At 44.7% G+C, this 27660-nt stretch overlaps 1 long non-coding RNA gene across 1 annotated transcript; it reads left to right on the forward strand.

The window, feature by feature from the left end:
* LOC135392980 (uncharacterized) lies at positions 1–26019 on the forward strand. The gene is made up of 3 exons (XR_010422352.1): positions 1–127; positions 1792–1999; positions 25765–26019. It is a non-coding gene; the product is annotated as an uncharacterized LOC135392980 (long non-coding RNA).
* The last annotated feature ends 1641 nt before the right edge of the window (positions 26020–27660 follow it).

The following is a 27660-nucleotide window of genomic DNA, read 5'->3' on the forward strand; positions in this document are numbered from 1 at the left end:
GGCAAAAATGTGTGCTACACAATGGAGAAGAGGTGGAAAACTTTTTTTTTTTCAAGGTAATCCACTCGGGATTCCAGATGAAGATTTTTTTCTCCGTGAGAGTGTTTGACTGGAAAGACAGGCTGTGGTACGTACATGGATTTGCCCTCCTCTTCTGCAATATATATATATACATATATATATAAGTTCAAAAAAAGACGCGGAAACAGATTTTAGGGAAGTTAAAAACACTAGTTTATTACATGGGGAGACGTTAAAAAGTAAAATGGGCAAGGGGTCGACGTTTCGACAGTGGCACTGTCTTCGTCAGGACAAAAGATGCCTAGCTGATTACACATTTCTTAAATAGGTTTGCTACATGACGTCATAATCGGTACGGGCACGCCACAGGCGTTTGTCAGTGAGTCAGATTCGGGAATATTCCAGAAGGTCAAGTCCGGGTGGTGATGTCATTCGCCGTAGGTCACTGTCCGCTTTGGGGAAAATTCCGGGCAGGGTGAGCGCTGCTTCAAACTTTGCTGAAAAAAAAGAAGAAAAACAGAAGGGAAACGAAAAGGAGGAAAGTGTAGCTCATCTAGGCGGCCAAATTTCTTACCGTTGAAAGTGCTCCCAGATCTTCGTTAATGGTTGATTGGAATTTGTAAATGAGATAAGATTCGCGTTGTTCCCTGCACCGATCTGAGCTAAAATTTGACCGGAGAATAAAAAGTGACACGTTATTTAGTGAATGACCTGGTTGTTTGAAATGGCGAGAGACCGGGAGGTTTGGCTTTTTGGTAACGTCAGATCGGTGGTTGTTGAACCTGATCCGAAATGATGTTTTAGTCTGACCTAGGTATTGTGCTTGGCACATGCCGCACTGAATGACATAAATGACGTTAGATGAATTACAGTCGAAGTCACCATTAATTTTGACGGAAAAATTGGAATTAGTACTTTTAAGTACTTGGGTGCTTTGCATTAATTTGCATATTTGACACCTTCGACCATCGCACGGGTGACAGCCGTTTCCTGACAGCCGTTTCCTGACAGCCGTACTGTCTGCCAAGAGAGTAAATGTTGCCTGGGCAGCGGCGAAGTTTTAACTCACGTTCTAAGCACAAACAGCATACATCTGAGCATTCGTTATCGTAATAGGTCCTTGTAAGATTGGCTGTCTCTAAGCATTTTTGCAGCTGGCATGTTTCATTTCTTGTTAGGGTAACACCAGAACGCTTCGGCTTACCGTTTTCACTCCAAATGCGTACCACAAGCAAGTCAGAAGGGCACGAATGTACATAAACATATATTTCCAGTTCAGCTTCTTTGCTGCAATTGCCCTGATGAAGCTGAAGGGAAGGGGATGGAAGCTTCGTTAGCTCGATGACCACTACAACAAGCAAAAACGTGTGCCACACAACAGAGAAGAGAACACACAAACATCTATCCATGTCTGTTCACTCACAATGAAATGAGAGGGCTTAGTACAAATGTACATTTTTATTTCCCTGATACACGAGTGGTGATTATTTTTTATGCTCCATTGTGCACCAGTCGATGTTTGAAGAGGTAAGTGTTAGCTTGCTGATGTAGCCTGACCATTCAGCAAGTAAGGCGAAAGGTGATTCCGAGGCAAACGTGCAGGCGGTGTGAACTCTGGCATACATTGTTTTTGCAGTTTTCCAAGTAACCCTGTCAGGAGGTTGATCTGGCAGCGCTTGAAACAACACCATTTCCGTCACAATTTTAAAAGCTTCCACGAGCGAAGTTTTGCCTACTTGTGTTAACCCACATTCCAATATCTCCTTGTAGGAGGCGCGCTTCAGACGACACACAGGCTGCATCCGAAATTCGTGTGTGTAACCTCTTCTCCATCTGCCACACACATCTCTACCTAGCACAGGCTGCTCTTCATCTGCGTCTGATGATGACGACCACGCGCCACCTAGCTGAGGATCAACCTCAGGCCATGTTGTGTCACCGGCGGCTGACTTGTCTGGACTGGTCAATACAAACCAAGGTAATTTTCTGCGATCCTTTTCTTGTCCAGACTGCCAGTGAACTGAACCAAGTACTGAAAATTCCCATTTCTAACTCGTCGTTTTATGATCTTCTCTACTTTTGGAACCTCTCTTACTCGTACAATTTCACTCTCATAAAACCCACCAATGATGTCTTCATTTTTAAGATCACGTAATGGGTACGTGTTAGGATACCCTAACTTGATCGCTCTTACCACGAAGAGTTCTGACGTAAATGACCCTAAATGTAGTTTTATTAGCTCATGTCTGTATTTTGCAATTCTCACTATGTCTCCAACACTGTAACACAGCTTTTTTGGTGGTCCAACCGGGCTGGGGTACAGTCTCTCTCGGAAAATGTGCTCGTTTTCTTTCTTTACGTCCACTGGTCTGGCAGAAAGCGATCTGTGTACGCGATTGTTGTAAGCTTTCACTACTTGAGGTAAAACGTTCACATATCGCTTGTGACCCTGGAATGTGAAGATACGGTACAGTGTGGTCACAATAGTCCGCTGAGATCGTTCACAGATTGAGGCCTTTGTTGGTGGATTTGCGTGCATGAGCCGGATCCCCCTTGCTTTCAAAAACTGTTGTACCACCTTGTTTGTAAACTCTGTTCCACGATCTGTGTGGAAAAGCTTGGGTGTACCAATTCTTTTAAAGGCAAGTTTAAAAGCTCGAGGCCGGTTTCACGTCAGTTCAGGCAGGCAGGTCCCATCGACCTCCTGGATTTTCATTATTTTTTTATATTTAGAAGCTCGTCGTACATGATGACCAACATCGGTAAAAGAAATAATTTCTATGGAATAGTTTTCGCGAAAAAAAATCGGGAAAATCCGGCCCTGAATTCGGGTGTTTCAGTTTTGCCGTGTTTGCGCGCGTATATCTCCCGAGTCTTAAAAGTTACTGCAGTGAAATTTTTTTATGCTTTAGTATACCTACAGGCCAGCAGTCCGAGCGCAAATTTTGACGCGCTGGAGCAACGCTGTGTGATATAAAAAATGTCGAACGTGCTCTCTCGCGCAGTTTTGTCCCAAATTCGACGCGTGATTTATCTGGCTGTAGATATTACTCACTGCCATATTCTGTATCAATTCACAGAGCTTTTAATGCTCTTTCATCTGATATATGTATTGCACATATACCCCCTAAAGGTATCTGCTGAAACAGGGAAATGTTAAGGTATATTTCGAAAAAACAAGGAGTTTGAGCGTCCGTTTCTCAAAAACGCCCCTTTTTATTTCATTTATATTTTGCCAGGACATCGCCCTGTTAGTACCTTTCATCTTACATAAAAAAATTCTGCTTCAAAAAGTGTACACTGGCGATTAGCGCGTTAAAACGCGGCCCTAGTCTGCGTGCGTACCTGTCGGAGCCCGGCTGCCGGTACCGCTAATGGCGGGCCTTCTGTGATGTCGTACAAGAAAGGGACAACTTTGTGTACTCAAAAGTGGTAGCTTATGTCGATATATTTACAGGACTGCGAAAAAGCAGTATTTTGTAATGACAGCGACAAATGATTTCACCCACTTTCTATAAAAACGTCACTCTTCTGCATTCACTGTCCACGGTACTAGGTATGAATGTTTCTCGGCCTCGACTTCCCAATGCTTACTTTGTCACGCATTCGAACCTTGTATGCCACTTTGATGTGGTATACGTTTACCTATTCCCTTTTCTTTTGCGTTCGAAAAGAAGCCACGTCCTTGGCCCGTACAGGGAGTAAATGGACGCACGTTAGATGTTTTGCCAAGCACGTTATCAATACTTGTGACTCTAAGATGACGTCTTGCTCGAGTGAACGCAAGTTAGGCGTCGTGGCTGGTGCTTGCTTATTCCACTCGACGAGCACTTTTGTTGTGGCCTGTTCCTGAACAGCCATGTCGCGCTCGCAAAAGTAGATTTGGAGAGCTCATAGAGCCTATGCCGATTTTTAAAATGGCTCGCAGCTCCATCTGACACGTAAATTATTAGCTGCAACAGGAACATTCTCGTCAAGCCATTCTTCAATAGTCATGGAAGCCAACAGTGACCATACTGAATTGTGACACAAGCCTTCGCTCACAACACCAAAACTGTGTGTTTCCGTGCAGCTGTTACCGCATATGTGAATATGGAAATCTGTTTTCCCCAGTGGCACGCTTGTATTTCGCTAGGCATGGCTACTGTGCTGTTTTCAGTGAAATAGAAGTGCATTAGGTGCGTCTCTCGTATGACTCTGGTCTGAACGTCTCTAGCGTTACTATGACAAACGCGAGAACCCGCCCACTTCCCTAGCTCTGAGAAGAAATGTACTGCTGCAAGTTCAGCACAGAACACGCCTTTTGTGCTAAAAGCCCTCTGCATAACTTGTAAAATGAAGTAAAGCAAGCTTCGCAGGACCTTGGGGGAACCCTGGAAAAAGCAACTCCTGACTTCATATTTATTTGTACAGTATTGGTATCACCGTGTGCGGAGCTTGAAAGAGTGAGGTTTTACCTTCGCTGACCACTGAGTTTGACCTAGCCGTTGAAATACGGCTTTACGGCAACGTAGGATTTCATTCAGATGCTTTGTTGGAAATAACTAACTCCCAGGCGTGAATTATTTCTTGAGCAGGACGTGAGAAACTTGCTGACGAATAGCTCAGGTACAATGCCAGACAACCTTGCCCAAACAAAGGGAGCATCGACTCGAGGCCCGCCATCCCGCGGTACCGGCAGCGGGCTCCGACACGTACGCACGCAGACAAGGGCCGCGTTTTAACGCGCTATTCGCCAGTGTACGCTTTTTGAAGCAGGATTTTTTTACATAAAATGAAAGGTCTAACATCGGACCATGTCCTGGCAAAATATAAATGAAATAAAAAGGGGCCTTTTCGAGAAACGGACGCTCAAAATCCTTGTTTTTTCGAAATATACCTTAACATTTTCCTGTTTCAGCAGATACCTGTAGGGGTTATATGCGCAATACATATATCAGATGAAAGAGCATTAAAGGGACAGTCGCATCGACCACAGATCGATTCCGAAACCACAGTGAAATGAGATTCCCCGTCCTTCACTGACCATGACTCCGAAAGTCCCGTTCCGATCGACGGAATACTTTTTGCATAATTCGTGTGTAAGCGGCGCTACAGCAGACGACGGAAGCGGGCGTCAAGCGGAACTCCCTGCTGAGAATCTTTAGCAACGTCACATGGAATCTGACCAATAAGAACGCGGCGAGCCAGAGGAGTCCCCGCGGCTTGCAGCTTGCATGAGCAAGGTCAGGGAGACGAAGGCGAAGGCACATACGGAGATGGCGGACTCGGAACGCGGAAGTGGCGAATCGTGCTGTTCAAATGCCTTTAGTAATAGCTCCCGTGATGAATATACATGTTTGATGACGGCCCATATTCGACGGATCCGCTTATTCTGCAAGTCGCTGGTGATGTACGTGCCGCAGCTGCGTTAGCGCAACAGAACGAGCCTCAGGACCACTGCTTTAGGTACGTTCATGATCGGAGTGCTCAATATTTAATCCCGTGACATTCACACTACGACGCAGGGAACAATCCAAGTGTTTGTGCGGCGTCTGTGTTCCTCAGGAACTGGATGAGTACCTATATGCTGCAGTGCTGGTGAAGTGGTAGAGTTGTGCAATGACGGCACGCACAACACGCACGCATCACACTTTGTTCCCAGCTCCCTGTCATCGGCCAGAACTTCTAGTGGTGTATCTACCGTAGTATTGCAGCGACGATCACAGTCTTCGCCTACTGTGCCCATGGTAGATAGGCACGTCGAGCAATACTTATTTTCGTAGTTGTCGTCGTTGTTTGCACACACGACGAATGCCCCATGAAAGTTACGAAGGCTCTAACCAACTGTGCAACTCAAGAGCCGGGTTAGAATTAGAATGATTGTCAGGAAATTACTATGCTACGTGTTTAGGAAAGTGTCCTTTCTTTTTACAGCTACGTCAGGTTCACTGCTTATTGTGTGTTTACAAGCTGAGTTTGGAGATTCCTTGGACCGAAAAACAGACGACAGATACCTGGGTGTGTCGTCCGCATGATTCGCCAACGTTTTTCCATCCTGGTCCTATCAGGACTATCATCTTTAGTGTGCCTCATTTCCTGTTCACACCTACACCATAATAGACTTGCGTAGTTTCCAATTGAGAAGTGTGAAACAGAATCTGTGTTACCACAGTAATCCCGAGAAGTGCAAAGGAATAGGCAGGAGCAATAAACTACCTGGCCATAAGTGACAGTTATACTTTTAATGATAGTGTAATGCTTCTTATCGTTGGCAGTATTATAGCATGTGAGGGATATAACACGTCAAATAATTTCAGGTAACGTTTCATAACTCACTAATGGTACAGTTACACCTCATTATCATAGTAAGTGATACATCTGTCTGGGAATGTTCAAAATTTGTCATTCCCACGGAAGATTGTTCTGCCTTGATACAGCAAAACAAATTTTGATACCTGCCATTGATCCAATTTTTTAGCACCACTGTCTTGAAAACAGCTTTCAAGACTGTAACTTCAGAGATCCTTGGCAGAGCATTACCTCTTGTCTATGTATTATAATAATTATTATAATGACAGGCAATAAGTTACGCAAATGTGAATAAATCTTTGTGTTGACTGAGTGTTGTCCATTCAAGAGCCATTGCACAAGTCCACATCCAACTCTTCACGCACAGGTATTTATTATTTGCTATGCACAGACAGTTATCAGCGTGGACCACACTGGCAATGTCCCTTGGGATCTGAAGCGGGGACTCACAAAAATAAAAAATAAAATAAACAGTTTTGTAAGTACTTCAATTGCAATGAAAACGGGACGATTGGACAGTAAATTGGACGGTTTCATTATAACAGTGGTACACAGGAAAAAAACTCGGGGTGTTGGGAGGGATCTGGATCGATCTCTGGGCATAACCAAGTGTAAAATTTTAGAGGGGTTAGTACATCCTGAAATGGCCCTCATGCCTCAGACCCCACTACTCGATTAACGCACCTCCCTTTTACAGTAAGAGGCCTCTTACTATCTACGGCATATCCTATCAAAGCACACAGGACAGCAAATTTGGCCAATGCTTATGTGACAGTGCCTCGTAGAACATGCAGGTTTTCTGTTGAATTGACACTACATCTCTGGTAGCCCCTTTAATGTCTGGAGGTAGGTGCATCATTTTACATTTAACCAGCAGTAACGTATAGCATTGCAAAAAAGGAAACAAGGGCTTAATCTCAACGCTGCATCAGCATCATTCATCATCTCACAATAGCGTTGTTGTTGTCAGCCTCTGCACAAAGATTTGGGTGGACCTGAAACAGACCTTTTTTTTTCTTTTCATTTCCTGCTGTCAAGTTATTTTGTCTTGGCATGTAGCTGTGAGATGCCAGTAGAAGCCATGAAGTCATTCTCTTTACTTCTTGAACTTGGATGAAGAAAGCACTGTTCTGGAAGATCCTAATTTGTCAGAGGCGTCGTAAAGGCATTAGTGTAAAAACCAGGTCTCTCAGCAAAATTGCCGTGCACACACGTACATTGTTTGATGCCGTTTCATGGATGGATGGGACTTGATCAGCAGCACCTAGTCCTTCTATAACACAGAACGTCAAAAGTGCACCTCAAGTTGGCTACGACAACCGCAAAAACCGCCGCCCTATAGCACACAAACAGTTCACAAACAGAGAGATAAAAGGAAACTGGGAAGTGGTTTATGGCGCTTATGTTACGGACAGAGGTACTGCTTGTATGTAGTGCCTGTTTCTAACACCAGCACACAAACAGCGTCAGTTCTTCCTTTTAGTGATCGGGGTTCATAGTTTGCGAATTGTTCTGTGTCCAAAAATTGTAAACACATTATATGTATTTAAGTAATATACGTACCACTTGCGCTTGACCCTGTCGAACTGCCTGCAGCTGTAATACACATGAAAACCAATCATGTCTACCACATTCCACAAAAGTCACAGGTTCAGTAACAGTGAAAGTTTCATGATAACGCGTCCGACAACGAGAAAAGTCAATCATGTTCATATGAATGACATCACTTGAACTTGTTTATTGTATTTTATTTATCTAGTTATTAATCATAGGTTAGGGGATACCTTACGTTGTACCGATTTTGTCTTTTGCTGCTAAGTTACTCACGCGCAAGAGTGACAGACCCGATTGGGAAACTACATAGACATTGTGACTTACTGTCGAAGTTGCTGGCTCGCTTTGTTCGTGGAACACTGTCGGAACGGCGTCAAGTTTCAATTCGTTCCTTTTTTGTGTCAATCCAAGTTGCACTTCCATGATGTTCTCATCCAGGTACACATTATCGGTGAAATGCGAGGAGCATACACGGACAGCATGAACACTCCTTGCTTCATCTGGATACCCGCTAGTGATGTAGCTGCTTCCAACTTTCGCTTCGTCTGTGGTCTGGCTGTTGCTGTAGCTGGCATGCGAAATCAAACATCGAGGTTTTCGAAGGAAGTTTTCCTGGAGTCGGGAACGCTGCGTCGGTTTCGAAACGACATCCCACGCGAAGGATGCAAGCGTAGCGATAGTATCCGAGTCACTACAAAGTGTCACATGTGAATACGGGCGACGTGCCGGAAAAAAACAAAGCAGCCCCAGACTTGGCGGCAGACGACAGCGTCCTTCACAGCGGATTAGCCAGATTCGACCTTGCGTCACGCGATGTTGTTGGCGCTGGCGCTTTCGAAGATCAAAACGAAACCGGATCTTTTAAATTCGATTCCTCATCACCCGGTCAGTTTTGGAAGGAGAAAATTTGGCAAATAGCTCGGTGGTAGTGTACCGAACACATTGGTATTGGATTCCTAACCACGGTTCCGGATGCGACAGTCCCTTTAAAAGCTGAGTGAATTGATACCAAATATGGCAGTGAGTAATATCTACAGCCAGAGAAATCACGCGTTGAAGTTGGGACAAAACTGCGCGAGAGAGCATGTTCGACATTTTTTATATCACAGAGCGTTGCTCCTGCGCGCTAAAAATTTGCGCTCGGACTGCTGGCCTGTAGGTATACTAAAGCATAAAAAAAATTTCATTGCAGTAACTTTTAAGACTCGGGAGATATACGCGTGCAAACACGGCAAAACTGGAACACTCGAATTCAGGGCCGGATTTTCTCGATTTTTTTTCGCGAAAACTATTCCGTAGAAATTATTTGTTTTACCGCTGTTGGTCATCATGTACGATGAGCTTCTAAATATAAAAAAGTAATGAAAATCCAGGAGGTCGATGGGAACTGCCTGCCTGAACTGACGTGAAACCGGCCTCGAATAACCTTGGGAGATCGTTTATTACAAATAGGTACAATGGCAAGAAGCCGAGAGAAAGCATCTATACAAAAGAGCAAATAGTGAAAACCATCGTTCTGGTTTTTTAGACTTTGCAAATCCTTTAGGTCAGGCTGGAATAGTTCGCGAAGTCCAAGTGCAATGGTTTTTCGAAACTTCGTGGGTCGCTTGTATTCCTTATGCAAACTGTGCACATCACTCGTCTCAAGAAATTTAGTGACTTTGTCCTTCTTTTCGCCAATGGCTCGAGCAAGTCTCTGCACTCCACCAAACTGCCGACATGTTGCGGGTCATAGTAGGCTGCCATTAGTACCTCTTCTTACTGCAAACTCTAAGAGCATTGAGTGATAGATAAGCGTTGATTCTAGCTGAAACTCCTCCTCTCATCCAGGGAGGTTGCCTGTTGTGAAGTTCGTACTTCAAAAGCTCAACAATAGATGAGTGTGGCACCACCTTTCCGTGACAGATAATTCTTCCGTACTCGTCTTAAGCCAGAACCGTTGTTATCAGCTGAAGCATAGCTAATACCTTTTTATGATGTCTTGGAGGGAAGTGTGACAGTATTTTTTCTTCTTCGAAGTAGCCTCTCTCCCCCTGTTGAAAAAAAGCCAAATAGGTTGTATGCGATCCTATTTGTGCTATACAAATTGATGTAGGAGTAGTAGTTACTGGACACAGACTGTCCGCAACTCTACAAGGCTTCTGGACACGTTTAATTAGCAATTAGAGCTAATTGGGACCCCCCACATTAATCAGCATCATCCAATGAGTCATCACACTAATTGGGGAGCGTCTAACTAGTGTCCAGACCACCCTGTGCGTTGCGGACAATCTGTGTCCATAAAAAATAAAAAAATAGGTAGAGATAGAGTGGAGAGAAGGAGTTTAGTTGAAGATCAACGACGCCATCTTGGAGGAAGCTGCCCGGAAAGGCCGCTGACCATCGCCGGGCGACGGAGCACAGAGGCAGGTTGCGAAGCATCCCAGCTATGACCACCAGTTCCGGACATCCTGTGACGTCAGCTGTGACGTCATCATGGCATGTCTGGGCAAGTTAGGACAGCTCTGGACATGCAAGGAGAAAAACACTCGTAATACAGAGGCTGGGAAAGCAAGAGTATGCAAACCATCAATAGCTAACAAGAAAAAACAATTAGTTACACAACAAATGAGCCCACCAGAACAGGAGCGCAGAACGATGTGACTGCTCCATCCGAGAGGCAGGCAGAAACTGACTCGTAATGGTTTTTGTCCTGTATAAACCCCGCAGCTGCATCCCCTAGCGGTTACTTTCTCAACTAATCTCACAACAAAATTATTAAGAATCACGCCAGCGCTACTCCCGTTCCCAAGGCAGAAGATGATAGAAAATGCCGGGGATGCCCAGTCAACCGCAACCAGCACCCGACGTGCACGGGAACGAAAATCGCAAACAAAGCGGGAACAAAGTTGACGAAAGCATTAGTTACACAACAAATCACCTCACCACAGTAGGAGCGCAGACCGATGCGACTGCTCTCGTCGACAGCCAGGTCGAAGTGACGACGGAGCGAACGACCACACGTCTTCTCCCAACGAGAGCCAGAGGTGGACTGACGTAAGCGCCACTCTACGGGTGCTACGCATGCGCGCGCTCGTAGCGCCCTCTGCGCGCTCCTACCGCCACCTGCGAGAGGCTAAGAGAGAAGAGCATTCCTGCGCCCTCTTCTCTCGTTGCTCATTGGTCGTGAGGCTAAGTGAGAAGAGCATTCCTGCGCCCCCTGCTGGCCGTTCTCATTGGTCGGTACGTCATCCTATTGTCTCAGGGCTACACTGTTTTTTTCCACTAATGCTCCTTTGGTCAATCTACAATGAAGCCACAGCATGACGTCATCATGCAGCTGCGTGGCTCAAGGATGCGTACGCTCTAGACAGGGGACCTATTATTTATTGAATCACTATCCCAAGATTGTTTTTCTTTATTATTCTATAACAACTGAATAGGAAACTATTGCAGAAGAGCACCATGCATGAAAGCTGATCGTAGGAATTCCAAAGTCTTACTAAATGAGACTTGCAAAAGAACAAAATATCCTAACACGTAACTCCATCAACGGCAAATAAGAGGACTAGGTACTCAACAAATCAACACAGAGTACGGGTAAACAGGAGCGCAGAACTCAGGGCAGCACTATCGTCAAGACAACAATGTTCCTTGTCAAAAGAGAAAAATTACAAAACGTCAACACAGGAAAGCATGCATATCGGGGCATGTCAGAACACGTCAGCACAAATTGTACGACTGCTGGGCAACAGAGGAAAACAAACACTTGAACAGAGTGAAAAAGACACTCACCATCATTTTTCCCGTTCACAGTATTCCCTCATTGTAAATCCGCTCGTCACAAAATCCACCTGCATCCTCGTACACCATTCACCAGTGACGAACCACACATCCGCACCCCATCAGAGGCAGACAGAACCCCACCGAAGCTACGCTCTTCCACTGACGGCCAACGCCAGGAGCAGAATTTGCGTGTCGAGACCCGTCAGTGTCCAAGAGAGAAGTGAATCCTTGCGCCCCCTGCAGGCCGTTCTCATTGGTCGTGACGTCATCCTATTGTCTCAGGGCTAAACAGTTTTTTTCCACTAATGCTCCTCTAGACAAGGTCAACCTGAAACAATAGTCTCTCGGTATGCGGTCATCATGCAGGTGCGTGGCTCAAGGACGCGTACGCTCTAGACAGGGCACCTGTTATTTATTGAATCACTATCCCAAGATTATTTCCTTTATTCTACTATAATGATTGCGTAGGGAACTATTGCAGAAAAACACCATAGACAAGAGGAGATTGTAGCATTTCATTCCCAAAGTCTTACTGTACAGGAAAAAAAAAATGGTTCAGCAAGACATAAAGTCACACACCTGTCCTCCTCGCGGTTACTCTCTGAACTAAATGAATCGCAAAATTATTAAGAATAGCTCTACTCCCATTCAAGGCAGCACTATCGTCAAGAATATGCCTTGTACAAAAAGAAAAAAACTACATGCAGAAGGAAAGCATGTCAGAACAAGCCCAGACATGGTCAGCACATGTTTGTCAGACAAGGGGGGAAAAAGCGAAAAGAAACAAAGAAGGAAACCAGCATCAAACTATTTCTTCTTATTCAAAAACTGTGCTCATCATAAATCTGCCCAGGTCAATACACAATTTTTCTATTGCCACACTTTTTTCCAGTAACGGTCAATGCATTGCTACAGACTGCATGACGTCATCACATCCTGTCTGAAGAAGAAGACACCGGCAAAGACTCCTATCATTCATTGAATCGCAAGATTATTTCCTTTGCCCTACTCTTAATGACATTGATTCTCTCATTAAAATTCAACAAAAAAGCACCCCGCATATTAACGATTTTCACCCCAAAGGCTCATCATGGTCATTAGAATTACAGTAAACTGCCACTGCTCTTTTAAAATAATAAGTGAGATCACTCAACATCACCTCCAGGCTTATGTAATACATGACCCTTTCTATGCTCATACATTCGTTGTCTGATGCTACACCTGCGAGCAAAAAAGGCGCGAAAGCCGGGGGCAAAGTTCCATTCGCGCACGCCAAAGCACAAGACAGAACGCCTTTACGGGAACACGATAGCATTCCTATACTATATTAATGATTATTGCATTGCAGTTTAGAAAAACTACTACAAAACTATAATCTTAGGAGCCCAACTTTCTATGGAAACTATAATTGCCCTATTACTTGGATCGCTATTAATGAAGCGCTCCAATTTTTTCTCTGTTCCCATTTCAGCCTTGTCATGCAGTGAAGCAGACTCACATCCAAAATAATTAATTTACACTGAGGGTGCCGTGCTTCAGGAATACCTATCCTGCGCTCAGATGCAAGCATTTCTTTACGGATACAGCTCACTTCCTCAACATACCGAGCTCCTAACAACATCTAACAAACAATAAGAGAAACCCTCTTCTCAGCTGTACCATGCGACTTTCTTCTGCGTAAAATCGGTGATTTGAGGAAGAGAGCAGCGAAAAATTGCGCGCACTTGTGCTTGACTTCAAAAACCTGAAGCATATGCCAATAAACCAAGAAAAAGACACTCATGTCTGCTATCTGATAGTGCCACATACAAAGACGCATTGTCGCAAAGAAAGCACAGGACAGGGATACACAACTTTCCTTAGGTGAGCAGGGAAAAGGCTTAAGACCTCAGGGATAATAGCAGAGTCACTGGACATCGCTACGCGGCTAACACAAATAATAAGATAATAGCGGCGGGTAAAATTGCAACACTGCTAAACAAGCCCCAACATGTCATCATGACGTCGCAAACCAGGAAAAAGAAGCACGCGCGCACACACAGCAGCTCAGGAATGCACAAGGAGAGGTGCTTTATAGGAATTTCTACTCCACACACTCAGATACCAGCATTTCTGCACAAATACCTATAACGGCTGACTTCCTCAACATATCGAGGAAAGCGAATACCGACACTCAACATATAACAAAAAACAAACAAATTCCATTCTCATGAACTCTCTCCTCTGCCGAGCGGCTTTCTCCTGCTCTACCTGGATGCTGACTGTTTCCCCTCATCTACATTCTGAGTAAAAGCCGTGAAAGGAGAAAAGAACCGCGAAAAATTACACGCATTTGTGCTCCAATAGCTGTAACTGCAAGAAACCGGAGCGCACGCCAATACACTGAGAAAAAGACACCCATTTCTGCCACCAGATAATTCTTGCATAATGCCACATACACAGCCGCATTACCCTTGCGTAAAGAAAGCACAGGACAAGGATACACAAATTTCCATAAGTGAGCAGTCGAACCGCTCAGAAATAACCGGAGAATCAACGCTTATCGCAACGAAACTCGACGGCTAGCACAACATGACACCAACAACATACTAGCAGCGGGTAAAATTGCAACACTGCTAAACAAGTCCAGACATGCCACGATGACGTCACAAATCAGGAAAAAAGCACACGCATGCACGCACAGAGGACAACGCATTAAACACACGGAGCGCTCAGGAATAATCGTAGCGTTACCGCACATCGCTACGAAGCTCAACGTCTAACCCAAGACGACAGCAACAAGATATTAGCGAAGAGTAAAAATTGCAACACTACTGAACAAGTCTAGACATGCGACATCGCATACAAAACACTGGTGATCGGGGAAAAGGCCTAAGCCTGCGGCGGATCATCATAGAGCATACACAACTTCATTTTTCTATTTTGCCTAAACTAAACGCGGTCTGCTTGGAAAACGACGTACAAATTTTCTTAAGGAGCAGAGAAATATAGAAATTTCTACTCCGTGCTCAGATACCAGCATTTCTGCTCAAAAACCTGCAAAATTAAGCACTGATTACTTCGTCAAGATATCGAACACCCAACAAAATCAAACAAACAACCGCACTTCCACTGGTAGAACACTATTCAGCTTTTACGCCGTAGGCTTTCTTCTACATAAGAGTAGAGAAAATAAGAAAAAGAGCAGCGAAATATTACACGCACTTTTGCTTGACTTAAAAAACCTGAAGCATATGCCAATAAACCAAGAAAAAGACACTCATGTCTGGTATATGATAGTGCCACATACACAGACGCATTACCCTTGCGTAAAGAAAGCACAGGACAGGGATACACAAATTTCCTTCAGTGAGCAGGGAAAAGGCTTAAGCCGTACCGCCTAGGAATAATCGGAGAATCACCGCTTATCGCTACGCGGCTAGCACAACATGACAGCAACAAGATATCAGCGAAGGGTAAAAATTGCAACACTACTGAACAAGTCTAGACATGCGACATCGAATGCCAAAACACTGGTGATCGGGGAAAAGGGCTAAGCCTGCGGCGGATCATCATAGAGCATACATAAGTTCATTTCGCGTAAACTAAACGCGGTCTGCTTGGAAAACGACGTACAAATTTTCTTAGGGAGCAGAGAAATATAGAAATTTGTACTCCGTGCTCAGATACCAGCATTTCTGCTCAAAAACCTGCAAAATTAAGCACTGCTTACTTCGTCAAGATATCGAACACCCAACAAAATCAAACAAACAACCCCACTTCCACTGGTAGAACACTATTCAGCTTTTACGCAGGAGGCTTTCTTCTACATAAAAAGTAGAGAAAATAAGAAAAGAGCAGCGAAATATTACACGCACTTTTGCTCGCATAGCTATAAGAGAAAAAATAAATAAAAGAACGACGCACACGCTAATAAACTGTGACAAAGACACCCATTTCTGCTATCAGATAATTATTGCATAATGCTAAATACTCATTTGCATTGGCCCTGCGTGAAGAAAGCACAGGACAGGGATACACAATCTATCTTAAGCGAGCACGGAAAGTCACTTCTACTCGAACAGCTTAATACCATAAAGTCTGAATTTTTGCAAAGAAAATAAAGCTTGAACAACGCTACGAAGGTGACAGACACATACTAACAAAAAACAAACAAATTCCATTCTCATGAACTCTCCTCTGCCGAGCGGCTTTCTCCTGCTCTACCTGGATGCTGACTTTTCCCCCCTCACCTACATTCTGAGTAAAAGCAGTGACAGAAGAAAAGAACCGCGAAAATTACACGCATTTGTGTCACAGGACAGGGATACACAAATTTCCTTAAGTGAGCAGGGAAAAGGCTTAAGTCGTACCGCTCAGGAATAATCGGAGGATCACCGCTTATCGCTACGCGGCTAGCGCCTGAACAGCGCTACGAACGTGACAGATACATACTAACAAACAAACAAACAAACAAACAACAGCAGGACCGGCGTCGGGCACTCATAAAATACCCTGCCCAAAACAAAGACTTCACCAGGTTCGCGAGGCAATTCCATTAAAAACGCTCGTCCTATCCTACAGATAGCAATGCAAACGCGACTGCCCTTATTTTTTAAAACCACTATTTCACGCAATAGTACATAAATGTATCACTCGTGTCACACGAAAAGGCAAACACTTACCTGTCAAGTGGGGTCCCAGCGCGTGCGCGCGCGCACACACACTAACATTTTCACACTCACAAACACAAAGTCTATTTTCACAACCACATAAATCCATATTATTTATCAGGTCAATAATTATCCTACCATCGCCAAAAGACGGTACAGACATGTATGCTTACGCAAGACAATCGGTCCTCGTTCCGGATGTAATAGGATATCGCCACTCGGCCGGCGCGAACCAATAAAGAAAGAAAGGAATGCATGTTCGCTACGAAGAAAACGGTGCCGTGCTTCTACGCAGCGATCATTATACAGACGCGTAAATGTGAACATCATTCGCTACACACTGTAGCTCTCATCATTTTTAAACCAAACCAAACCGTGTTCATAGGTCTTCACAAAATAGGTGAGCCGATAATGACTCCAAATAAAATCAAATAAAATAATCATTCCAGCATCGCTGGCTGCAAGCTTGGGTACCCAACAGAGCAGCGCGCTCCCATCAACACGCCTTGGGCTGACCTTACACACCCGAAGCCTTTTCTGAATACATTCTGCAGGCGCTGGAATAAAAGATTTATCGCGAGGGTACTACGATGTCAGCTCTGTTGCTGTTTAAGTGATAAAACAGTGCGCCCGAACCGCGAAGCGCGCGCGGGCCCGGTCTCGCGGTTTGGACTCGCGACGCGCGCGATTCCCCGCGGCGCGAGCGCAACGCGGACCCGTTCTCGCGGTTTGGACGCGCGCTTCGCGGTTCGGGCGCACTGTTTTATCACTTAAACAGCAACAGAGCTGACATCGTAGTACCCTCGCGATAAATCTTTTATTCCAGCGCCTGCAGAATGTATTCAGAAAAGGCTTCGGGTGTGTAAGGTCAGCCCAAGGCGTGTTGATGGGAGCGCGCTGCTCTGTTGGGTACCCAAGCTTGCAGCCAGCGATGCTGGAATGATTATTTTATTTGATTTTATTTGGAGTCATTATCGGCTCACCTATTTAGTGAAGACCTATGAACACGGTTTGGTTTGGTTTAAAAATGATGAGAGCTACAGTGTGTAGCGAATGATGTTCACATTAACGCGTCTGTATAATGATCGCTGCGTAGAAGCACGGCACCGTTTTCTTCGTAGCGAACATGCATTCCTTTCTTTCTTTATTGGTTCGCGCCGGCCGAGTGGCGATATCCTATTACATCCGGAACGAGGACCGATTGTCTTGCGTAAGCATACATGCCTGTACCGTCTTTTGGCGATGGTAGGATAATTATTGACCTGATAAATAATATGGATTTATGTGGTTGTGAAAATAGACTTTGTGTTTGTGAGTGTGAAAATGTTAGTGTGTGTGCGCGCGCGCACGCGCTGGGACCCCACTTGACAGGTAAGTGTTTGCCTTTTCGTGTGACACGAGTGATACATTTATGTACTATTGCGTGAAATAGTGGTTTTAAAAAATAAGGGCAGTCGCGTTTGCATTGCTATCTGTAGGATAGGACGAGCGTTTTTAATGGAATTGCCTCGCGAACCTGGTGAAGTCTTTGTTTTGGGCAGGGTATTTTATGAGTGCCCGACGCCGGTCCTGCTGTTGTTTGTTTGTTTGTTTGTTTGTTAGTATGTATCTGTCACGTTCGTAGCGCTGTTCAGGCGCTAGCCGCGTAGCGATAAGCGGTGATTCTCCGATTATTCCTGAGCGGTACGACTTAAGCCTTTTCCCTGCTCACTTAAGGAAATTTGTGTATCCCTGTCCTGTGACACAAATGCGTGTAATTTTCGCGGTTCTTTTCTTCTGTCACTGCTTTTACTCAGAATGTAGGTGAGGGGGGAAAAGTCAGCATCCAGGTAGAGCAGGAGAAAGCCGCTCGGCAGAGGAGAGTTCATGAGAATGGAATTTGTTTGTTTTTTGTTAGTATGTGTCTGTCACCTTCGTAGCGTTGTTCAAGCTTTATTTTCTTTGCAAAAATTCAGACTTTATGGTATTAAGCTGTTCGAGTAGAAGTGACTTTCCGTGCTCGCTTAAGATAGATTGTGTATCCCTGTCCTGTGCTTTCTTCACGCAGGGCCAATGCAAATGAGTATTTAGCATTATGCAATAATTATCTGATAGCAGAAATGGGTGTCTTTGTCACAGTTTATTAGCGTGTGCGTCGTTCTTTTATTTATTTTTTCTCTTATAGCTATGCGAGCAAAAGTGCGTGTAATATTTCGCTGCTCTTTTCTTATTTTCTCTACTTTTTATGTAGAAGAAAGCCTCCTGCGTAAAAGCTGAATAGTGTTCTACCAGTGGAAGTGGGGTTGTTTGTTTGATTTTGTTGGGTGTTCGATATCTTGACGAAGTAAGCAGTGCTTAATTTTGCAGGTTTTTGAGCAGAAATGCTGGTATCTGAGCACGGAGTACAAATTTCTATATTTCTCTGCTCCCTAAGAAAATTTGTACGTCGTTTTCCAAGCAGACCGCGTTTAGTTTACGCGAAATGAACTTATGTATGCTCTATGATGATCCGCCGCAGGCTTAGCCCTTTTCCCCGATCACCAGTGTTTTGGCATTCGATGTCGCATGTCTAGACTTGTTCAGTAGTGTTGCAATTTTTACCCTTCGCTGATATCTTGTTGCTGTCATGTTGTGCTAGCCGCGTAGCGATAAGCGGTGATTCTCCGATTATTCCTAGGCGGTACGGCTTAAGCCTTTTCCCTGCTCACTGAAGGAAATTTGTGTATCCCTGTCCTGTGCTTTCTTTACGCAAGGGTAATGCGTCTGTGTATGTGGCACTATCATATACCAGACATGAGTGTCTTTTTCTTGGTTTATTGGCATATGCTTCAGGTTTTTTAAGTCAAGCAAAAGTGCGTGTAATATTTCGCTGCTCTTTTTCTTATTTTCTCTACTCTTATGTAGAAGAAAGCCTCCGGCGTAAAAGCTGAATAGTGTTCTACCAGTGGAAGTGCGGTTGTTTGTTTGATTTTGTTGGGTGTTCGATATCTTGACGAAGTAATCAGTGCTTAATTTTGCAGGTTTTTGAGCAGAAATGCTGGTATCTGAGCACGGAGTAGAAATTTCTATATTTCTCTGCTCCTTAAGAAAATTTGTACGTCGTTTTCCAAGCAGACCGCGTTTAGTTTAGGCAAAATAGAAAAATGAAGTTGTGTATGCTCTATGATGATCCGCCGCAGGCTTAGGCCTTTTCCCCGATCACCAGTGTTTTGTATGCGATGTCGCATGTCTAGACTTGTTCAGTAGTGTTGCAATTTTTACTCTTCGCTAATATCTTGTTGCTGTCGTCTTGGGTTAGACGTTGAGCTTCGTAGCGATGTGCGGTAACGCTACGATTATTCCTGAGCGCTCCGTGTGTTTAATGCGTTGTCCTCTGTGCGTGCATGCGTGTGCTTTTTTCCTGATTTGTGACGTCATCGTGGCATGTCTGGACTTGTTTAGCAGTGTTGCAATTTTACCCGCTGCTAGTATGTTGTTGGTGTCATGTTGTGCTAGCCGTCGAGTTTCGTTGCGATAAGCGTTGATTCTCCGGTTATTTCTGAGCGGTTCGACTGCTCACTTATGGAAATTTGTGTATCCTTGTCCTGTGCTTTCTTTACGCAAGGGTAATGCGGCTGTGTATGTGGCATTATGCAAGAATTATCTGGTGGCAGAAATGGGTGTTTTTTTCTCAGTGTATTGGCGTGCGCTCCGGTTTCTTGCAGTTACAGCTATTGGAGCACAAATGCGTGTAATTTTTCGCGGTTCTTTTCTCCTTTCACGGCTTTTACTCAGAATGTAGATGAGGGGAAACAGTCAGCATCCAGGTAGAGCAGGAGAAAGCCGCTCGGCAGAGGAGAGAGTTCATGAGAATGGAATTTGTTTGTTTTTTGTTATATGTTGAGTGTCGGTATTCGCTTTCCTCGATATGTTGAGGAAGTCAGCCGTTATAGGTATTTGTGCAGAAATGCTGGTATCTGAGTGTGTGGAGTAGAAATTCCTATAAAGCACCTCTCCTTGTGCATTCCTGAGCTGCTGTGTGTGCGCGCGTGCTTCTTTTTCCTGGTTTGCGACGTCATGATGACATGTTGGGGCTTGTTTAGCAGTGTTGCAATTTTACCCGCCGCTATTATCTTATTATTTGTGTTAGCCGCGTAGCGATGTCCAGTGACTCTGCTATTATCCCTGAGGTCTTAAGCCTTTTCCCTGCTCACCTAAGGAAAGTTGTGTATCCCTGTCCTGTGCTTTCTTTGCGACAATGCGTCTGTGTATGTGGCACTATCAGATAGCAGACATGAGTGTCTTTTTCTTGGTTTATTGGCATATGCTTCAGGTTTTTGAAGTCAAGCACAAGTGCGCGCAATTTTTCGCTGCTCTCTTCCTCAAATCACCGATTTTACGCAGAAGAAAGTCGCATGGTACAGCTGAGAAGAGGGTTTCTCTTATTGTTTGTTAGATGTTGTTAGGAGCTCGGTATGTTGAGGAAGTGAGCTGTATCCGTAAAGAAATGCTTGCATCTGAGCGCAGGATAGGTATTCCTGAAGCACGGCACCCTCAGTGTAAATTAATTATTTTGGATGTGAGTCTGCTTCACTGCATGACAAGGCTGAAATGGGAACAGAGAAAAAATTGGAGCGCTTCATTAATAGCGATCCAAGTAATAGGGCAATTATAGTTTCCATAGAAAGTTGGGCTCCTAAGATTATAGTTTTGTAGTAGTTTTTCTAAACTGCAATGCAATAATCATTAATATAGTATAGGAATGCTATCGTGTTCCCGTAAAGGCGTTCTGTCTTGTGCTTTGGCGTGCGCGAATGGAACTTTGCCCCCGGCTTTCGCGCCTTTTTTGCTCGCAGGTGTAGCATCAGACAACGAATGTATGAGCATAGAAAGGGTCATGTATTACATAAGCCTGGAGGTGATGTTGAGTGATCTCACTTATTATTTTAAAAGAGCAGTGGCAGTTTACTGTAATTCTAATGACCATGATGAGCCTTTGGGGTGAAAATCGTTAATATGCGGGGTGCTTTTTTGTTGAATTTTAATGAGAGAATCAATGTCATTAAGAGTAGGACAAAGGAAATAATCTTGCGATTCAATGAATGATAGGAGTCTTTGCCGGTGTCTTCTTCTTCAGACAGGATGTGATGACGTCATGCAGTCTGTAGCAATGCATTGACCGTTACTGGAAAAAAGTGTGGCAATAGAAAAATGGTGTGTATTGTCCTGGGCAGATTTATGATGAGCACAGTTTTTGAAGAAGAAGAAATAGTTTGATGCTGGTTTCCTTCTTTGTTTCTTTTCGCTTTTTCCCCCCTTGTCTGACAAACATGTGCTGACCATGTCTGGGCTTGTTCTGACATGCTTTCCTTCTGCATGTAGTTTTTTTCTTTTTGTACAAGGCATATTCTTGACGATAGTGCTGCCTTGAATGGGAGTAGAGCTATTCTTAATAATTTTGCGATTCATTTAGTTCAGAGAGTAACCGCGAGGGGGACAGGTGTGTGACTTTATGTCTTGCTGAACCATTTTTTTTTTCCTGTACAGTAAGACTTTGGGAATGAAATGCTACAATCTCCTCTTGTCTATGGTGTTTTTCTGCAATAGTTCCCTACGCAATCATTATAGTAGAATAAAGGAAATAATCTTGGGATAGTGATTCAATAAATAACAGGTGCCCTGTCTAGAGCGTACGCGTCCTTGAGCCACGCACCTGCATGATGACCGCATACCGAGAGACTATTGTTTCAGGTTGACCTTGTCTAGAGGAGCATTAGTGGAAAAAAACTGTTTAGCCCTGAGACAATAGGATGACGTCACGACCAATGAGAACGGCCTGCAGGGGGCGCAAGGATTCACTTCTCTCTTGGACACTGACGGGTCTCGACACGCAAATTCTGCTCCTGGCGTTGGCCGTCAGTGGAAGAGCGTAGCTTCGGTGGGGTTCTGTCTGCCTCTGATGGGGTGCGGATGTGTGGTTCGTCACTGGTGAATGGTGTACGAGGATGCAGGTGGATTTTGTGACGAGCGGATTTACAATGAGGGAATACTGTGAACGGGAAAAATGATGGTGAGTGTCTTTTTCACTCTGTTCAAGTGTTTGTTTTCCTCTGTTGCCCAGCAGTCGTACAATTTGTGCTGACGTGTTCTGACATGCCCCGATATGCATGCTTTCCTGTGTTGACGTTTTGTAATTTTTCTCTTTTGACAAGGAACATTGTTGTCTTGACGATAGTGCTGCCCTGAGTTCTGCGCTCCTGTTTACCCGTACTCTGTGTTGATTTGTTGAGTACCTAGTCCTCTTATTTGCCGTTGATGGAGTTACGTGTTAGGATATTTTGTTCTTTTGCAAGTCTCATTTAGTAAGACTTTGGAATTGCTACGATCAGCTTTCATGCATGGTGCTCTTCTGCAATAGTTTCCTATTCAGTTGTTATAGAATAATAAAGAAAAACAATCTTGGGATAGTGATTCAATAAATAATAGGTCCCCTGTCTAGAGCGTATGCATCCTTGAGCCACGCAGCTGCATGATGACGTCATACTGTGGCTTCATTGTAGATTGACCAAAGGAGCATTAGTGGAAAAAAACAGTGTAGCCCTGAGACAATAGGATGACGTACCGACCAATGAGAACGGCCAGCAGGGGGCGCAGGAATGCTCTTCTCACTTAGCCTCACGACCAATGAGCAACGAGAGAAGAGGGCGCAGGAATGCTCTTCTCTCTTAGCCTCTCGCAGGTGGCGGTAGGAGCGCGCAGAGGGCGCTACGAGCGCGCGCATGCGTAGCACCCGTAGAGTGGCGCTTACGTCAGTCCACCTCTGGCTCTCGTTGGGAGAAGACGTGTGGTCGTTCGCTCCGTCGTCACTTCGACCTGGCTGTCGACGAGAGCAGTCGCATCGGTCTGCGCTCCTACTGTGGTGAGGTGATTTGTTGTGTAACTAATGCTTTCGTCAACTTTGTTCCCGCTTTGTTTGCGATTTTCGTGCCCGTGCACGTCGGGTGCTGGTTGCGGTTGACTGGGCATCCCCGGCATTTTCTATCATCTTCTGCCTTGGGAACGGGAGTAGCGCTGGCGTGATTCTTAATAATTTTGTTGTGAGATTAGTTGAGAAAGTAACCGCTAGGGGATGCAGCTGCGGGGTTTATACAGGACAAAAACCATTACGAGTCAGTTTCTGCCTGCCTCTCGGATGGAGCAGTCACATCGTTCTGCGCTCCTGTTCTGGTGGGCTCATTTGTTGTGTAACTAATTGTTTTTTCTTGTTAGCTATTGATGGTTTGCATACTCTTGCTTTCCCAGCCTCTGTATTACGAGTGTTTTTCTCCTTGCATGTCCAGAGCTGTCCTAACTTGCCCAGACATGCCATGATGACGTCACAGCTGACGTCACAGGATGTCCGGAACTGGTGGTCATAGCTGGGATGCTTCGCAACCTGCCTCTGTGCTCCGTCGCCCGGCGATGGTCAGCGGCCTTTCCGGGCCGCTTCCTCCAAGATGGCGTCGTTGATCTTCAACTAAACTCCTTCTCTCCACTCTATCTCTACCTATTTTTTTATTTTTTATGGACACAGATTGTCCGCAACGCACAGGGTGGTCTGGACACTAGTTAGACGCTCCCCAATTAGTGTGATGACTCATTGGATGATGCTGATTAATGTGGGGGGTCCCAATTAGCTCTAATTGCTAATTAAACGTGTCCAGAAGCCTTGTAGAGTTGCGGACAGTCTGTGTCCAGTAACTACTACTTGTAGGATCCTTTATGTCCTATTTTGTATCATGTGAGGAAGTTGTGGGATCCTATATGTCCTATATTCATTCACATATAGATGAGTCATAGGATGCTACATGTCTCGTATTAGGCTATGTAGGAGAGTTGTGGTGTCCTACTTGTCCCATATTCGGCAATATAGGAGAGCTGTAGGACACTACATTGCCTATATCCGGCTACGTAGCAGACTTGTAGCATCCTACAAGGCATCAAAAAGGAGCTATGGGAGATCTTACGTGACCTGTTTGATTTCATGTGGGGAGGACGTGGGGAATTATTTTGAGATATGGAAGTGATATATTAACACAGCAACAAACATTATTTCAAAACTGGGGCCCAGAACGAACTAGTCATATTCAATCATGTTTGCCAATGCGCACATATACGGCAGGTTATCAAATGCGAATTCTATTAGAACCACTGCAAATGAATATATATTTTTAGGTTGAAAACAACTGAATGGACAGGTTGCATTCATTTATGGAACATGCATAGAGTATGCCCATTACTAGTCGACGAAACATCAAGCATACAATGATGCGTGCATTCCTTTGAGTGATATTTAAGCACAAACTTCGACAGCAGTGCGCAACAGGTCGAGGTGGCGGTTGAACCCCATCGAGCGACATTGCGGTGTCGATGGGGTTCTCGGTCTAATATCTAGGACTAAACCGGTTCTATCAGGACGCGGTTTGTTGTGACAGATTCCCCAATCCTTCGCCTTCACGTGCACGCTCACGGCTCGCAGGAAATCCTAAAAGTAGTCGAGATACTTGGAAATTCCAGGCCTCCGTCTGCACTTCCGATACATTCGGAGCTCCGTAACATCCGCCCCGCTAGTCAGGTCGACGCCAGAATTTCCGTCCTAGTAGGACTTGAGTCGCTCTACGATCGGTCAAATGGAACCATGGGTCGGTCTTTAGCGGTTCGGGGTTATGGGCAGAGACGCGTTCGTAACTCTGTTTTTCTAAACTTTGAGGCCCCTTTTCGGAAGGAAGCCCGCGTCGGACAGTTTTCATCTTTCTGGGGTGTACTCGCCTCAACTCGGTGAACGCGGCAAAATTTACTACAGCTGTCAAAGTCTTCTGGTTCTCGAGCTACCGGTTTCCGTGTTTACACTCCTCCCAATACATGTGACTGCCGGCTGTTTTTTTCCTAAAACCGTTTCCATTGCACCTACAGAGTCGTGTTTGACATAGTTTTGAAGCTCTTGGCGTTCTCTTTCCAACCGCTTTAACCCCGTAAGCGCGCGACTCTCCGTTCCCCAGATATGGGCTTTGGAGTTGGAGGGTCATGGCGCTGGCGCTAGCAAGTCTGGCTGACGCCGCTCGGAGACGCTTCCGTGGGTGCCGTTCCTTTAGTGCCGTAATCTCGCTTAACTAACGTCCAATTTACTGGAAATTTTGGATGCGTGTTCTTCGTTCTTTGCTCTACAACTTTTCAATTCGCACCTCCCGTCTATTTACTACAGGTTATGGCGTTATTCCCGAAATTCCTTAGGCTGACTCTCCTTCTGCAACCTTCGTCCCTGTTTTTAGGTTTGAACCCTGTGGGAGATCTGAATCACCTATTAACGGATTCGTGCACTCCGAACACCGAACGGCTAGAAACTTGCGGGATCTTTCTATCTCTCTCCATTCTGGAGTGAGGACAACATGGCAACAGCGGCTCGTTATACATGGGGCTGGGGGCATTTTTTTCGATGTCGGTTGTTTGTTGGCGTAGAAATGTGATTGAAGACTTATTTTGACAGGAAAAACGTCCTCTTTCCAATGGCACTGGTCGCCCGTACGCGCGACTTTCTGCTTTCTGGATGTAGCGCGGTAGCGCGAGGAGAGCATGGAGGAGAGCCGTTACAGCCAGGCGGCGCCCTTGGAGCTTGGAATTCCTCCAGCTCATTTGGAAGGGAAATCTTAGAAGCGTTCGGACGCATGTCCAGAGAGCTCTCGTTCGGGAAGCGTCTTTCGTTGTAGTTTTGGTGGTTTTGGTGCCCCGCAGTGCTGTGACTGTGTTTCATGCCTTACTAGTGGTATCTGGACCTGTTTCTGTGTGTGTACCTTGGAAGACCGAAAGCTGTTGGATTTCGTGAATTGAAGGTTAGTTGTGTGCATGTAATGCCATGTTTCGTGCACCTTTTGCTTTGTATTCTTCCTAGCGTGTGGGTTCCTATAACTTTATCCGCTCAGTGCGATTATTACCCTATTGTTATCTATTGCCTTATCCTCCATCTGTAATCGTGTGCTCTTACCCTGTTGGTTAACCTGTATCATCACTTAACATCAGGTTGATATCATGTGTGATGCTTCAGCGGCCCTGCTACAGGGTACCGGTGCGCCAAAGATACAGATCTTCCTTTTTTGGTTATTAATTCATAATAACTCAGCTTGGGTCATGCATATTTTCCCCGAGTGTGGAAGAACTATGCACAGAATGTAAATAATCGCGGATATTATAAGTCAACGTGCATTGTTTTCATCCTGTTCAGGTAATGCCTTACTGACACCCTTGCTGTAGCCCCAGTTGTCATAGTTAATTGATCTTACTGCTAACAAACAAAACAATTGTCTTTGGACCTCAAGTAACAGCATATGTGGGAAGTCTGGTTAACCTGTGCACGAGTTTTGGCACATTTTATGTGACACATAATGTATTATCCCTTGTTAAATCTAGCTTCCTAACTCGCTTTATTGTTTCAGATGCCTTCAAGAAATATATCTTAGAGCTATCATCTAGCATGATCTGTAAAGGTGTTGAAGACGCTGTACATCAGGCAAGAGTGTGATTGTTCAACAGACATGTCAGAGGGATGATGAACGATATCAATAAAAAATAAAAAATAGAAGCTGCATCATTTGTTATTTCCTAATATACACAGCACAATAGGGTGCACAAATTACACAGGATCACCACGAGAGACTTGGACCTATTTGCATGTAGGACCCAATGTAGGTCCCACAATCAAATAGGATCCTGTTTATATGTAGGATCGCATTTGCATGCAGGTCCCACAACCAAATACGATCCTGTTTATATGTAGGATCGCATTTGCATGTAGGACCCACAATTAAACAGGATCCTATTTGTATGTAGGTTCCTTCATCATGTAGGACCTGGTGTCATAATACCATATGGAGTCAAGTAGGAATTTCCAATAGGGCGCGGAGTTCAGTACGGTGTCCATGTGAGCTGTCGTGCGCGCTTCGCGGCTTGTGTGAGCGGAGGTGACGCCCGTCGAGGTGTGGAAGCTTCACTTACGGAAGGAGGTGAAGGAGTGGCCAGAGCTTTCCCTGCTGTATGTTTTTGAAGACGAGATGGGTGCACAATAAGTGCTGGTAAGTTTAGCTTGACCAATAGCGGCAAAATCCGATCAAAATAGGGTGGTCTTTGAACATTTCTTGCTTTCGTCACGAGATAGTAAACGAGGTCAATTATATTAGTCTTGTCTATTCGCTCACCGTCGACAATTATCTGAAATGTTTTCTTATCCCATGAGATCGTTGGTTCCAGAAGACGTAATAGGTTTTCTGATCTGATTTTATAGCCCCTGCTCATGAAATCAACGACAGTATTACTTTTTTCCTCGGTCTGTGTTTCCTCTTCTTTTGCTGTTGTTGAACCCAATGCAGGTATGCTCTCACTAACAGTGGGA

The sequence above is a fragment of the Ornithodoros turicata genome, chromosome 4, assembly GCF_037126465.1.
Source record: "Ornithodoros turicata isolate Travis chromosome 4, ASM3712646v1, whole genome shotgun sequence".
Taxonomy (NCBI): Eukaryota; Metazoa; Arthropoda; class Arachnida; order Ixodida; family Argasidae; genus Ornithodoros; species Ornithodoros turicata.